Source organism: Anas acuta, chromosome 2 (assembly GCF_963932015.1).
Source record: "Anas acuta chromosome 2, bAnaAcu1.1, whole genome shotgun sequence".
NCBI lineage: Eukaryota > Metazoa > Chordata > Aves > Anseriformes > Anatidae > Anas > Anas acuta.
In genome coordinates this window covers 84,083,127-84,099,511 of record NC_088980.1, presented here as the reverse complement: position 1 = coordinate 84,099,511, position 16,385 = coordinate 84,083,127, and the positions used below count along the sequence as shown (strand labels likewise).

Sequence of the window (16,385 nt, the reverse complement as noted above, 5' to 3'; positions counted from 1 at the left end):
CCTACCTAGCAAATGCATTTCAAAAAGGGAATAGGAGAGAGTAAGAGCTATAGAGAGGATGATGGCTCCCTAAATCCAGAGCTTTCCAGCAAGACAATCTTACTTACCGTACGTGGGGTGGCTACCAAAAACATCTAACTAAATTCTCAGATGTCTGTGCTTTCAATTGCCAGTGCTGGCAAGAGTACTGGTGTCACCCAGAAGGGAGAAGGAATAGAGGCAGGTGGGGGGCACCAAATGGGCCACATCTGTCTGGAACAACAGTGCTCCACTCTCTTCCAATGAAAAATGCCAGAATCTTTTCTACACAACATTCATATTTCACTTGTTCCACAAATGAACCGAGACTTTTTTCTAATCATCCATCTCCTAATAATACATAGACATGCTGAATATCAAAACTCATTTAAATCTTGTTTACAAAAAAAAAAAAATGTAGTTTTTACTATAGTGATTAATCCTGTGGTTCCTGTCAAATGCACAAATAAAAGCTATACCTCTTTGTGGTATAATTACTTAGAGATAAATCCCTTATTTTAAATAGCTTTAGAAAAACAATTTGTGTATCTCTCATATACACAATTAGATTAGAGCAATAGCTCAAAGATCACCTCATTAAACACCAAGATGAAACTGGAGGCTATATAGTTCTTCAGTGAAAAAAATTCAAGCATATACTATCGTGTCTCATCACTGGACCCAGCAATCCAGACTGTTTGCTATGCAACAGACTAAGTCCTTCTAATTTGTATTCTTATATAGTGAGACTCGGCTTCAATTAACAAACTGATTACCAAGTTACTTCAACTTTTTTTTTTTTTCCCTGAAATTGTTGCCATTCATTTCTGCAGTGGCATGAATTTTAAAATCTGCAAGAGGCAGTCACCCATCAGCTGTCATTGACTAACGCAGTCAAAAATCAATCCTTAAATTCATAGTGACATCCTGCCAAAAGCCTGCCAATATCTGTAGCTGATGGTGGCAACTCATTAAAGAAGAATCCACCATCAAAGCTAGTTCTCCAGCACAGCTCAAGGAACTGAGATAACTGTGATTTACATGAAGGAAGCTTTCAAGAACAGTGGCCTGAATGAATCAGGTCTGTAATGGCTCTCAGATCTCATTAATCATGCCCAAGGGCACATCTGCCTCTTCAGGGGGGCAGAGTGCTAGTAGATGGCAGGATCCTCGAGCAAGTGCCAACTCACCCAGTTGGTCCACACAGAACAGCATCATAGAGATAAGAGTAAAGGCTGTCATATCAGCACAACATAGGCCCAAATTTCATCAAAACCTCAGCCCCCTCTCCCCTAATCCCCTTTTCACCCCTAGTTTTCTTCACCTTACAGCCAGCCTCCCAGAGCAGTCATCCAGAGCACCTGTCCCAGCACATTCCTTGGGATGTTCACTGAGATGTGATTTTCAGTCTGGCTATTAAAAGTCAGTCTGTGGAGGAGGATGGAGGGATCCTCTTTCTCTGACAGAGCCTAAGAGCTAACACAGGTAACACAGCTTTTCCTTTACAAAATAACTTCAATAGAAAAAAAAAAGTATATAGATAGATAGATAGATAGATAGATATATCAATATATATATATATTGATATATACATATGGTAATCACGGCTTGCAAATAAAGCTCTGAGAAGCGGAGAAAGTTGGAAGGAAAACCAGAGGAAGTTTAGCAGCCAAAGGGAAAAAGTAAAGTGAGAGTAAAATGAGAAAAAATGGGCCAGGAGAAGGCAGAAGCAACAGTTAGTGCAGGAAAAGGAAATGGAGAGGGATAAACTGTAGCTGCTCTCATCTACATTTCTTCTCCTTTCTGTCTCAGCTGATACTAATATCAGCAAACCACGTGCATTTTCTTAGTGCACAAAAGATGGCCAACACCATCAATATGACATACAACACAAACTGTTCTGTACTAAGAAAGGGGAAAACATCTCTTACAAGCTCACTTAGTAGTACTATATGCACAAGTACCATGAGTAACAGCAGTTCAGTAGACGCGCCTTGCCACGTTATCCTGCTGATTTTGAATTTGCATTTTTAAGCACAGCTTTGCAAAGGGATTGGGCAGATCCATAGAAACAGGACCCACAGATGGCTGTTAAATATCTGGGCACTCCCATGTGGCAGTCTGCTACTGGAACAGTATCTGTGGAAAGTCCCACTAGCAGCATGCCTGGTTCCCTCACCCTTCCCTAGCCACATGCTGCTTGCTCCTGCCAGGGACCAGGTGCGGGGCAGGATCCATCCAGACTCTGCAAAAGATGTGAGCTCAGCTCTGTACAACATTCAGTTTGCATTTTACTAATTTATATTGCTATATGTTACACACAAGTCAGTATTTACACATTGTTTATGAAGTCTAGTGAAAAATGAACGTGTCCAACTGTAAAACAAAGAAAAAGCCATTGCATCATTTTTTTTTTTTTTTTTCAAATTGTTGTACTATGCATGTGTGAGTTGTGACCACAAGAAGAAACAGCATCCCAAATAGCCAGTCTGCTGCATTTTTTCCTGAATATTCCCTCACCCATCTATTAGGAAGCTCTGCAGTTTGGAAAGCTCTCTGCTGGTTACAGCTGAGTCAGCAAAGGCTTCAACATCAGCATTCTCGCATAGGCATTAACTGGAGTTTCTTGCAACTGTCATCCTTCACAAAACACGATATAATATTAACCTTCAGAAGTTTCTATCACTTTAGCCAGCAATGCTGTTAGTGGTCCTTACAAAAATGCTTTCTAAATATCTCTGGCATGCTCCTGAGAGATAAAATATAATGCTGTGGGCTAAAAAAAATTTAAAGCAATATATACTTGCAGAGACTTTGTAATGCTGCCCTTGAAAGAAGATGCTTTACAATACATATTTCTACACCTCAGTAAATGAAAATTGTGAAAAATCTTTTTTACTCATTAAACTTGAGTGTAATAAAAGGAAGCCAGTTCACCACACTGAACAGATATTACACTAAGAAAAGCAAATGATCAGAAGCATAAAGTATTTTTAACATTTATTTTCACCATATTTGCTAGCCAATGCAGTCTCAGTTTATGGCATTGTTTTTTCCTTTGTTTTAAGCTACATAACTACATTTATTTCACAAAATTAATTAAATACTTTGGAGAAGTGCAGAAAATGCTTTGATTTAGATGGAAACTGCTGCAATGATGACATTTCATGAACATCCTTCAAACTCTTATTCTTTCCCTATCTTTACAGCGAACTTACTTGTTGCAATATTTTGGTAAAAAGTCATCCATGCTCCCTGTATATGGGAGCAACAGAAAAAGTGAATTTTAAGGTATCTCCACTGGGAACTGGTAATTTATACTGGACCACAGTCATAACTGTAAGGCTGTGACTGTTATTTTGCATAATCAATATACTGAACCTTCACTGTAATTTATATATCACATAATTATCATTATGTTATATAATTTATTTATGTATATAAAACTTAAATCACAAAAGCTCATGCTTTTAAATCTGGACACGTGCCTTGCCTTCTACCATGACTATTATTCAGATATACGTATTATGCAGGAAATAAGTTTAGTTTAGGATGCTTTGTCATATTCTCCTTTTCCTCACACATTATTGTAAACCATCTTGTACAGTGGACTACAAAAAAAAAAAAAGATTTAAAAGCACGACTTGATTTAATAAAAGGTGGTAGTTCATGATTGAGATGAATTCCATGCAACAGAACAGCAGAAGACAATGCCATGAGATAATCACAGGAAAATGTTTAGCTGGAAAGAGGGTATTTTTTAATCAGCCAATAGGAGAAAGAGAAAGGTAAAGGTAAAAAAAAAAAAAAAAAAAATGCATGTAAGATCTCGAAAGTGTACAAAAAGTGTCTTTCAGTGAAAACAGAAGAAAATGTGCTAATATGAGAGTAACACAAGTTTAGCTGTTGCATTCTAGATAAGTTGGGAAAAGACAACACAGATTTGTGTTGTGCTTTCTGAATAATTAAGACAGAAGATCATCACATCACATTATCACAGCCATCTGGAAATACATTTTTATATTTATAATTTATACAGGAAAAAAAATGTACATGATGTAAAAAAAACAGAAGGAAGCAACTTCAAATAGCTGTGTTTTTGTTTTTACTTTTAAAGTTAATATCCAACTGAAAATAGCAGAATGTAAAGCCCAGAAAAAAAATAAAAAAGTTCTCTACCATTTTATGTCACTGTATGAAAGTGCTTCGTAGTACTTGGAAATTAGCTTTCATAAGGACTCACATTTCAAAACGTATTATATTAAATCACCGATCTAAAGAACAAAATTGTACTGCTAAAACAGAACTATTAGTGGATATTCTTCACATTAATACTAGGCGAACTTCCAAAATAAAGATTGTATTTAAGTAGTTACTACTTAAAAGAACTGCTGGCTGAGCTCCAGAATGTCATGAAATGACTACTTTGACCACCTGCTTCAGTCAAATAACTCAGGTGAAATTCTTCTGGTGGGCTCAATGCTGCAGTTTCTTGGTACCATTTTTATAGAGCAATGGCTTTTAAACAAATTTTAGCAAATTTGTGGTTGTCACAGCTTTGACAGCTGAAATACAAAAATGTATTCACTTGTATTATATGTTGAATCCACTCACCCCACACACCCCTTTGCAAACGCATTTCCCACCTCCTCTCAATTCCTAGCCAACTGCCAGCCTTTGATTTGTTTCTTCCTGTCAATAACCAAGACCATATCTCTTTATGGCAACAGCTTCAGTGATAGTAAGTTTTAGCTGACTGATATGAAGGAAAGGGGATTACACATCACTGCTATAGAACACTTCTGTTCTCCATCTACTTCTTTATGTGTAACTCTTCTTCCAAGATAAGCACTCAAAATACATAATTCATCTCACCAGGTGTCTGGACTCCTCCTTCAGTTCTTGGGCAAGCAACAGAGACAGTATCCTATAGAGAAGGCTTAACGGGACTGAACCACCCAGTATCTCTGCAATGGTTGTAGACAAAGTCTAGGGTAAGTAGGCTGCTCTCCCACTTTCCTTGACCTTTATTATTACCACTGCAAAGACTGATTTTCTTTTTTCTTTTTTTTTTTTTGTGCATCAGCAAATGTTTTCCTACACATTTACATTGATGTAACACACCAATGAAAGTGCTGTTTAATGTTCAGTCTAATCTCATAATTAATCTATAGGCAACAGTACTCAAAGAGAACCCACCTATTTTATTTTACCACAGTACATTTCTTCACTCCGAGGGTGGTGAGGTACTGGAAACTCTACTGCCCAGAGTAGCTGTAGATGCCCCATCCCTGTAAGTGTTCAAGGCCAGGTTGGATGGCTTTGTGTGACCTGGTCTGCTGGGAGGTGTCTTTGCCTATGGCAGGGGGTTGGAACTATATGATCTTTAATTTCCTTTCCAACCTAAACCATTCTGTGATTCACTGAAACCCGTATACTAGATTTTGCATTTAGATCTGTGTTCCAAATGAGAACTGCACCAGAAAAAAAGCATGAATCCCTTCTATGCCATGTTCAGTTGTGTTAGTACCACAACAATTCACGGACATCATGCAAACTTTTTTTTTTTTAATAGGAACATTGAATACATGACCAGCAATACTGTCTTTTGAAGATGCCTGTCAGAAACAGAGGAAACTCTGATAAAACTATCAGAATTCTAGAAAAATTAAGTTTGAAAGGAAAATATTGGCTTCAGCTAAATTATTTAAAAGATCATCTACCTTTTGTTAATTTTTCACTAAATCCTGAATCCGGAGGCAGGTATCTTATACTTTCTGTGAAATATCAAGTTCATAAAATCTTTCCTAAAATAAACTATGTGAAATTAAGCATAATGGAATCCTCTAATATTTTTCAAAGACCATTTTGTAGCTAAGAAGTTCAACCACAAGAGTCATCAAAAACAAAAGATAAAATTCAAAATTAATACAAGTAATACATGTAATGTACTTACTATACGTGTATACAACAGTCTCACAGATGATAGGAACATCCTTGTACATGCCTGAGCTTCCTAGCAATGTAAACTTGCTTATTTTTCTAGATTCTAAAGATATGGTAAAACAGTATAAATAAATAAATAAATAAAATCATTTTAAAGAGAATAAACCATAGTTGTATTTTGTTCCCTCAACATCACTGTTAAAAATGTAAGTTATTTGAACTTACTAAGTTCAAAATCATTAAGTTGTTTAAGTCCAAAATTATTTAAGTTATTTTAAAGTCTGTTTAAAAGGAGTAAAACTTGGTGCATCAGAAATTACATACTAGCTTGTGGAATGCATTCAATGAAGCTGTCAAACAACAAATAAGATGATGTCAAACAACCTCAGGTTAAATGAGGAATGTCTCTTGACATATTTGTTCCTACACACAAAAGACACCTGTGGGTTTTCTTCAGAACACATTGAGCTGTTCTGTACATTTGTATCTCAAAATAAATAAATAAATGCATTCTATTTTTTTCTGAGACTGAAACCATCTTTTTTTTTTTTTTAAAGTTTTTGATTTTGTTTTAAACTTCATCTACAAAGTTTTATCTAATTGTTAATGATGAATCTCTTTTTAATCATTTCTACTTAAGAGCTTTCAGGAAAAAAATCTATTCTGTAAGGTTATTTCACAAACTAACAATGTTGTGAAAATCCAATTTGTCTGGTGACATCTTTCCCAATGATTTCTCAGTGGCTGACAATTTCCATCAGTCAAGGACTAAATTACATGAAGTGTCACTGATGTCTTCATCATATCCAAAATCGCTTTAGACTTCCATAGCTTTGTAGCCATCATTTTTCATTTATCACTTTGGAATCTTATAAGCACACAGTAAGTATGCAAGTATTGCATACATTGAAAAAATATCTTAGGCTCCTCCTTTTGAGGAATCTAAGATTCAGAGAGCTAATGTGTCAAAGTCACCTTGAACTCATAAATAGAGTTGCGTAGGATGACTATGTATTCCCTCAGAATTCTAAAAATAAAGGCTTGCAGTTTCAGCTTGCTTAAACTGTTTTGCTTGCATCCAAATTTTTCTGGTACCCCCACAGGTGTCTAAGTGGAAATTTCCTGTCCAACCCACACAATACACTCACAGATGTCATAGCAATAGCCTGTGGAAAAACATCTAGAAAACCTTTGGGAGCTCCCACCCCACTGCTCACCATCGGGCAAGGCTGGATGACCTCCAGTCAGGAACAGCCTTAGCTACTGTTGCTTAAGACCACCAAGATCTATTTCCAAATGCCGCATAGTATGGCCAGCACCCCTTTTTTGCACTACTTTCTGTACATCTTCATACCTTCACATTTCATGTGCCTCAAAAACACCACACACACACACACAGCACAGACAAGGGTTCCCTTTCCTGGGATGAACAAATAACCACTACACTGGCACACTGACATGCCACAAGTACAACTTCCACTTCAACTGGCTGCCTTGCTCCTTCGTCTTATCCTGTCCACAAGTCTATATCCTTGTTCTAACACCCAGACTAACACCACACCCTGAGCAAAGACCCCAACTCCCAGGCAGTCTAGATTTTCACAGTAGTCAGTTGTAGCAGAGCCGATAGTCCAACATCAGCTAACAATGGCATGTCTCAGCACTCACTTGTGACTGGCACCATCTTCTCCCTCATATCATCCCATTCCATATAGTTGTCCTCCAGCATCATTTTTAAGAACACCATAACTGCTATATGTAGGAAGAAAAAAGAGGTGTACAGAACTTGTGCTCATTAAATCACAGTGCACCTTCTGCAAAACAAAAATCTTCCCCTTTCTGCTCTCCCTCTCGCCCTCCACTGCAGTTGAGCTTCCTTCTCCCCTTTCCCCAAAACAATGTGGAGAGGCAATACAATACCCTGCTTCCACTGAGACATAATGAGCTGGCTAGTGGCTAACCCAGGCTACGAACCCACACCAGAAGCATCATTTCATATAAACTATGCCAGGATCCCACTCACTACTCAGCAGCAAGGAGGATAGCACACCCCCTTAATTCACCCTGAGCTCCAGACCTGCCAGCCAATGCACTCATCGCAAGCCAGACAAACCACCTTTCCCATTTCCTCAGGTATTCAAAGATTTGGCGTGTTACATTGGATGCAAGTGGTGACTGAGAAAATTGAGTTAAAACACTGAGAAAGAAAGGTCTCCACATGATTCCACGTCTACCACTCCAGCATCATTTCCAAAAGAATTCAACAAGCCATTGCACAGCTCTGTTTTGGAAGACAGCAGATCCCAAAGCATCTCCTCATGGGATCCATTGAAAGCATCTTCACACTTCGTAGCTGAAACTTGGACTGAGACTTGTACAGATTTCTCAACTCCTTTTCATCACAAAGCCTTGGCAGATAACGATGGGACCAGGCAGTGTCCATCACGCAGGGAACGTGGCAGTCATGGCACATACCACATGTGAGTAAATAAACAAGAAAGCTAGGAGAACGTGATATGAATTCTTGTGGAACAGCCCATTCCTTCTTGTGCCTACACACAGGTGACCAGCTATCCCACCGTGTGAGCACCACCTTCCACTATGCCCTAAGCAAGGGTGGATCTCTAAGTTGACTCCTCCAGTTCAGAGTGGAGGAGTGCATTACACCCCATACAAATCAAGGCATACTGACACTTCTGCAATCCGCTGTAGGAGTCATAATAGACCTCAGTGTCTTTCCTTTCTGAGCCGACTAAAGCCTCCTTTTGCTTTGGTATTCACAGGACTGGGTATTGATTTAAACACAAACAAAATGTCAAGATATCTTTCCCTTCCTTTATTTGTCTTTATTTCTTCCATCAGACTTTCACAGATACTGAGTATGCTCTTATTTCCTGCCACCTCTACTCTTCTGCTTTTCTATAAACATGCTGCAGTTAAATTCCTTCTCCCTTGTTTACCAACTCTCCGCCTCAAAGACATTTGCATATTACTACAGAAAGACATGATGTTAAATCTACTTTCAGAACAACAGTTCATGCATAAAGCTCAAGAAGGAATAGCAACTAAAGGAAAATGACCGTGAAAAAAGAACAAACAACTTTCAAATAGCCTCTGACAATGACAAGGCAAAACACAAGTACTATAAAATATCCCACAAATAAAGTCCAATTATACCCTGCCCCTTGGCTGTAAGTATGGTGTTGAAAAACGATCAAGTCAGAGCAGAAAAATGTCAGCTTACGTAGCAGCAGTGCAATGAGATGCAAGCATCATAGGCATCTCCCCTCTGCTATGAGAAAGGTCTATGGAATGGAATTGTTGGAACTCAAAATAAAGAGCCAAGAAAGAAAATGTTAGGGATGCAAGGCCTTTCCACTGGGGCTCTTGTGTACTAAGGAAATGCAAAATTTGACCTAGAAATGGGCAGAGAGAAAAAAAGACCGGACACAACAAAGAAAACTACCTGATAAAAATAAACTTAACACACAAACTTAAGACACAACAAAATAAACTACCTGATACTGTGTGTATTTGGACTGGTTAAAAAAAAAATCATAAATTTAAATCAGTGTTAGAAAATACATAACTCAGAAAGACTTATTATGTGAATGACACTCATATTCTCCAGGAGTAGTAACAGAAACTTTCTAGCATGCCATGTTTTTTATGTTCTGCCTCAGCATGTTTCACCACTGAGAGACAATGGAACTTGCATGCTACTGGAGAGTCGCAAAAGTCTGGATGCAGCAACGGGTCCTCTCCATCCTTTCCTATCAGGCCAATTCTCTCCTCAGTTACATAGGCCTTCCCCATGACAAGATAGCTGCAGGATGACCTAGCAAAGTATCTATACTGCTGAAATCACCTTGATGTGTTCTAGCTTTTAAATTGTTAACTTCTTTTAGTATAAAAATGTAATTTACCTTTTATTTATTCAGTCACTACAGCCATATCGAATTTTACAACTAATCAATACAATTATAGATAAACACATCTTTTCTACACGGGAAATCCAGTTGGAATTTCATGGATCTTTGCTTTTCAAAGATACAAACCTATATTTACAATTTAATAAATTTATCATATAAAAAGTTATGAAAACAAATTGAAACATGGCTCTCACTGTGCATACCTTCAATGCTCTGTAAATAACTCAAGCAGAGGTCATCTCAGCAGGTTAATCATAAGCCATATTGCCAAGATACAGAGTTTGTACTAGCTAGGCTGTATTATCTAGTCCATAGATAAATAAGGTTTTCAATTTCCAGGGCTGTCAATCTTGCATGTTTTCCAGCAGTGAATTCCACCATATTTTATAAAAATGCAACCTTAAGCTGAGTGAAATATAATTCAAGCCACTTTCAGTGGTGTTGTGCAGAAGGTCTTCCAGAGCAAACAGATTATACTATTTTACACACACACCAAAGTAAATAAATAAATAAATAAACCTACCATGTGTAGTAAAACGAGACAGAAAAAAAAATAATCTGTATCAACAGATGGCTCAAAGGGTCTCAAAATAGTGCCCTTTTCTGCAAATTCTTTTGCCATATTCAACAATTGAGACAAGGGAAAGCAATCCATGAGATTTCAGGCAATTGAGAGATACCTGGAATACCTGGAAATAGCATCTCAATTGCAGACAAGCATGACTAGTGGAGGTGCAGTTATGCCAGTGTGGAAATGTTAAACCTTAATCTTAATTAGAATTTTATTTTATTTTATTTTATTTATTTATTTTTTTTTTGGGGGGGGGGGGGGGGGGGAGGGAAGAGATTAAAATTATAAATCAAAGACCACTTAGTTTCACACCAGGTGTTAAAACTCAGCTTCTAGATACCCTTAATCCTGGAAACTTAACAACAGGCTTTAACATGAAGACACTCATTTTCTGTAGCAAAAAACAAAGGGTATTTCCATTAGACACGATGACCTCATCCATCCCTCTATGATCCTCCTTCACCTTCTATGCATACAGCACAATTCATCACTTCAGTAAAAAGCTGTTTGCAGTTCAGTGGCCTGCGATACGTTACATACCAGACCCAGGGCTTCTGAAAGAGAACTAAGCTCCTTCATTCCACCCAGAAATTGCTGTTGTTACTTTGAAGCAATGCAGGTTACTTGTAACATAAAAACAACACTAACTACTACTACCACAAATGAGCCTTTCATTTTTATTCTTCATTTGATGCAATTCTCTGAGCCTGGTCACAAAGGGAAACCACCTGCCACCACACACACAGTGCTACAAGGAAAATACCAGGAAAGTTAGAAACCTGAGGAAGGACACTCCTTCACCTGGATGAGCTCAAAGAATTAAATGGTTTGGGAAATGTCTGACCTAAGCAGTACTTTTAACTGGTAATAGCCTACATTATATTTCTCTTCCTTTTTTCTCTTGTGAACTGCTCTTATTCTGCAGTTCCCCTCCATTTATCCCAAATCTCACCCTTATACCCCCTACTCTGGCAAAAAAAATACTCTTTCCTCAGGACTCAGTATGTCACTATTTGAAACATTCACTTGTTCTTTGTCCTTAGAAATTCTGGCCATGTTTCCTAGAATTCTTTTGAGTATCTATTTCATCTGCTTTATTCTTGCTTCTGCTACTATTTTAGCCAAATCGTTCTTTACCAAAAGCCACTACTCTCCCTAAACCAATGACAAAATATTGTTCTCCCCTCTCATGTGTGTTGTTGTTTGTTTGTTTGTTTTCCATTTTTATTTCAAGTACCCTCAGAAAACTTTCCAGAAGAAATATATATACCAGTCCAGAAAATTTAAACACTCTTTATTACTGGTATGGATCCATCTATCTGAAGTCCATAAACCACTGATTGAAAAGCAAAGACATCTCTTTTATTTGCAAAACCTGGTTTTCTCATCCTGAGAAATTTCAGCAGTTTCTCATATTTGCTTACCTCTTGCCATTTAACTCCTTCAATTCAATCTAGCTATTTTCCACTAATCTTCTCCCATGACCCTCTCTCTTCAGCACCTCTATCAGTTTGGGACATTTCAACTGATATTATTATGCAAGTCTATCATTTTTATCTTTGCCCTGTTGATCATCAAAATGTAACTCCAATATTTTGCCTCTCCTATTAGTATGCAAACACAAAAGTATCTTTGAGTTTAGCACTCTTCTCATTCTCTTTATACTCTAGAATATACTCTATATTCTCTATACTCATTTCACCTTTCTTATCTCACCCTGTAAAGTCCACCATCTCTACCCAGAAATGAGTGCCACTAGGAGACAGTAGTGAGAAAAGGTGTGTTTGTTTTGTTTTTTTTTGTAATTCCTCTCTCATTGACATGCAGTACAGACTCAACAGGGAATGCAGTCAGGATAAAAAAAAAAAAAAAAAGATTTTTGGACTAGGAACTGAACTCTCAGTGAAACAGCTTGAACATATTAAGACTAATTGAACTGTAATTCATCAAGTGCCAAAATAAGCATTCATCTTACAGCAAGGGAAAAGTCTCTGAGTTCAGCGTAAGACCTCAAATTACATAACAGCTTAATATTTCTAAAAGGTATTCTAACAACAGAATTCCTTTCTGGGACTGCACCCTGCAACCTTACTGTTTATAAAATAGTGCATCAGAACTGCCACAGCAGGCTGGGCTGCATGTTTAGCCTACATGGAATGATCATACCGGCCTGCTACCCTGTCCCCAGGAACAGCCAAATACAAATGTCCAGACAACAGTGAAAAACAGAGCAATTATGTAGAAATATTCTCCTCCTCTCCATCCCTCAAAACACATAACACACACCTTTCTACAATTTGCAGATGAGCAAGTGCTTTACCTAGAGGAAACACCTGTGTATGTCTCCCCTCCCTTTTCTAGCTTTGTTCAGCAGCTCTTTATAACCATGCAGCAGGCACAGCATCCTGTGGCAAGGAATTCCAGACTTGACTTGCACACTGTGCAAAGAAAATCTTCTTTTCCTTGTTTTGAAAGTACTCTCTGCCTGTTTCACCTGGTATCTCCTCTGATACAAAAATAAGGTGGCAGTGAATATTTATTTCCTATCCACACACCTCTTTTGATTTTATAGACTTGTGCCCTTATCATCAGGCCAGCATCCCTTTTACAACTGCAAGGCTCTCATCTACACTCTTAGTTGTTCTTGCCCAGAAGCAGTCCCATGCCTTCTTCATTCTGTTGCCCTTACTTATTCTTGATGAACTTTTCTCTTTCCAGTTTTGCTCCATTTTTTCTGAGATAGAAGACCAGAACTGTCATCGTATTTCAGACACAAATACACCATAGATTAAGAATGGACTAATAATATTTTGATCTCTATCCTTTCAGAGCTACTTGTGACATACATTTTCCTTTTGACAGATGATTTTTCCATTAAATTCCTGCTTTTAATAGCAAGATCTAATTCTTGATATGCAAAGGCTACTGACTTTGAATTTTGTCTACCATTTTAATGGCCACAGTCTAATAAGTTTCTTCTGCAGTGTTTCATTCTGCTCCCTCTTTTTACTTTCTTTTGCCTTGAATAAAGCAATATCTGAAACAAACTTTGTCATCACCCTTCAGCTTCTGCTTCTAGCCACTTAGGAATCTAATAATCTCCCTGTACAGAGATCTCTGTGGAAATCCACTGGTGATTTCCAGCTACTATGAGAATTGATCACTTTTTGTCCTGGTGTTTTGCTTCCAGTCTTTTAAACAATTATTCACACAGTTGGCACTCCTCCCACCAAACCTGTGCTTATCGAGGTCCTTCAAAAACTTCTTGCAAGGACTTTGAATGCCTTCTCAAATATAAGTAAAGCAATACATCGTAAAGTCTCTTTCATCTGTGTTCCTGTTAAGTCATCCAAAGGACCGAGGCAGTTTATAAAGACTTAACTTCAAATCACAAAATTGCTATTTGGAAGGGATCTCTAGGAGCCATCCAATCCAACTTACTACTAAAAACCAGAAGTAGAGCATGTAAGCTATATCTTTGTTCAGCTGAGACTTGAGAACCTCCATGAGGAGAGATCCATGCCCCTCTCCTGTACATCTGTACTACCTTTCTAGTGAAAAGGATTTTCCTGAAATGTCCAATCAGAACACTTCAATCTGTAACCTAAGCAAGCTGACCCTCTCCTCCCCTGTTACATGGTTTGCTACTACTAAGAACACTGCAGATGCTCCATCATCTTTATAAGCACCTTTTCAAGTAGTCGAAGGCTAATAGTAGCTTGTCTCTAAATCTCTTCATCATGATTTTGTTTAAAGAAATCAATGCTTTCCCTGTATCTCCATCATATTTATGTAGTGTCCTTCCTAACACACCCACTAATAATTTTTTTTCAATTGATCTACACAATTTAAACAAAAGGCTTACTGGTTTCTAGGTTCCCAGATTCCACTCGAATGCTTTTTAAAATGTGGCATCAAATTAGGCAACTTCAAATCTGTTGCCGCTGTGACACTTTATGGAATCATTTAGGTTGGAAAAGACCTCTAAGATCAAGTCCAACCATTAACCTAGCACTGCCAAGTCTACCACTAAACCATGCCCCTAAGCACAACATCTACACATCTTTTAAATACTTCCAGGGATAGTGATTAAACCACTTCCCTGAGCAGTCTGCTCCAATGCTTTATAACCATTTCAGTAAATATTTTTTTTCCTAATATCCAGCCTAAACCTCCCTGGCACAACTTGAGGCCATTTCCTCTTATCCTATCACTTGGTGCTTGGGAAAAAAGACCAATCCTCACCCTGCTACAACCTCCTTATTGTAGTTGTAGAGAGTGATAAGGTCTCCCCTCAACCTCTTCTCCTACAGGCTGAATAACCCCAGTTCCCTCAGCTGTTCCGTATAAGACTCATTCTCTAGAATAAAATTCTAGATTCATTGGCCTTCTCTGGGCATGCTCCAGCACATCAATGTCCTTCTTGTAGTGAGGGGCCAAAAACTAAACACAGTATTCAAGGTGCAGGCAAAAGCCAGAGCCAAGTACAAGGGACAATCACTTGCCTTGTCCTGCTGGCCACACTGCTTCTGATACAAGCCAGGATGCTGTTGGCCTCCTTCGCCACCTGAGCACACTGCTGGCTCATATTCAGACTGCTATCGACCAGTATCCCCAGGTTCCTTTCTGCCAGGCAGCTTTGCAGCCAGTCTTCCCCCAGCGTGTAGTGTTGCATAGGGTTGCTATGCCCTAAGTGCAGGACCCGGCACTTAGCCTTGTTGAACCTCATACAAGGTTCATACAATGGACCATTGGCTTCAGCCCATTGGTCCAGCCTATCCAGATCCCTTTGCAGAGCCCCTCTACCGTCAAGTAGGTCAACATTCCCACATAAAGCAAGAGGTTGCATGTCACACTCTGTAGCTGGTCTATTTTGCCCTTCAATTCCTTAACAACTTGGGCAAGCTACATCTCATCCTATCAAATTGGGAACATGCAATTTGTTCCAGCCTCTCCTAACAGACGCTTTCAGTTGAGGAAGACAATCTCATAAGAGTTCCATAAGAAGCACTCCAAAACAGGAACCACACCACACTTTCTAATGGTGAATGCATACACACAAGAATTATTTAGCTTTCTGCCATGACTTTATATTGGATCATTCATTTCATAATGTCTCTATATGCGAGCCCCACAGGGTCTTCAACTGGTTTCCTACTACTGATGTATTTGGAAAAAAAATAAATAAATAAATTATTAATTCCATTTTTAGCATGATAGGTTTGTTTGTTTGTTTTTTGTTATTTTGTTTTGTTTTTAGTGGTGGGGTGTGTGTCTGTTTTCCTCCTTTGAACACAGACTCAGCATTTTGAAAAAAACTTCTTGCTTTTAATAGTCTCCTCTACCTTGTCATTTAACTACACAGGTTTCCTTCTCCTAAGTCTTTTTTAGACAAATGGTCAGCATTTGCGTGCAGCCTTCAAAAGAGCATCCTGAAATAGAGTATCTGCCACCTACAAACATTTTACTCTTAGAGATGCCCTTTCAATTTTTTCTTTAAACAAACATCCTCATTTTTACATTTTCCCTTTTCAAAGTTAAACCTATTTTAAGAGAGGCAAAAAAGAAAGAATTGCAGGTTCTGCTTTTTCTTGCTTTCTTCCCATTTCTGTTTCTCCCATTTCCTTGGCTTAGGGAGGAGAGAAAGGCAGAATACTTATAACATTCTACAAAGTTGTGTCTCAGTCTTTTTCCAGATAGTATCTTACAATCTCCCCATGACACCACCTACCCACTGAACAAAATACAGTCTCTTACCTACCTTTTAGTCACCATCCCTCTGCAATCATCCACCAGCACAGTCCCGTGTTTGTTAAAAGCCTAGCAGAGAGGGGTCCTGGGTCTACCTTGTAGGCTCCTAGGAGATAATGAAACAAAAAGAAACAAGTATTGAAGAGTAAGCTCATGGGCAATTCTCA

At 38.3% G+C, this 16,385-nt stretch overlaps 1 protein-coding gene across 6 annotated transcripts in view; it reads right to left on the bottom strand.

Annotated features, from left to right (window-relative positions):
- SEMA5A (semaphorin 5A) overlaps nucleotides 1–16,385 on the bottom strand; it is a 329,026-nt gene that overhangs the window by 234,624 nt on the left and 78,017 nt on the right. For all 6 annotated transcript variants that reach the window (XM_068671017.1, XM_068671016.1, XM_068671020.1 and 3 more), the window contains one exon: nucleotides 16,229–16,324. The gene's annotated coding sequence lies outside the window, so the exon portion shown is untranslated. The remainder of the gene's footprint in view (nucleotides 1–16,228; nucleotides 16,325–16,385) is intronic.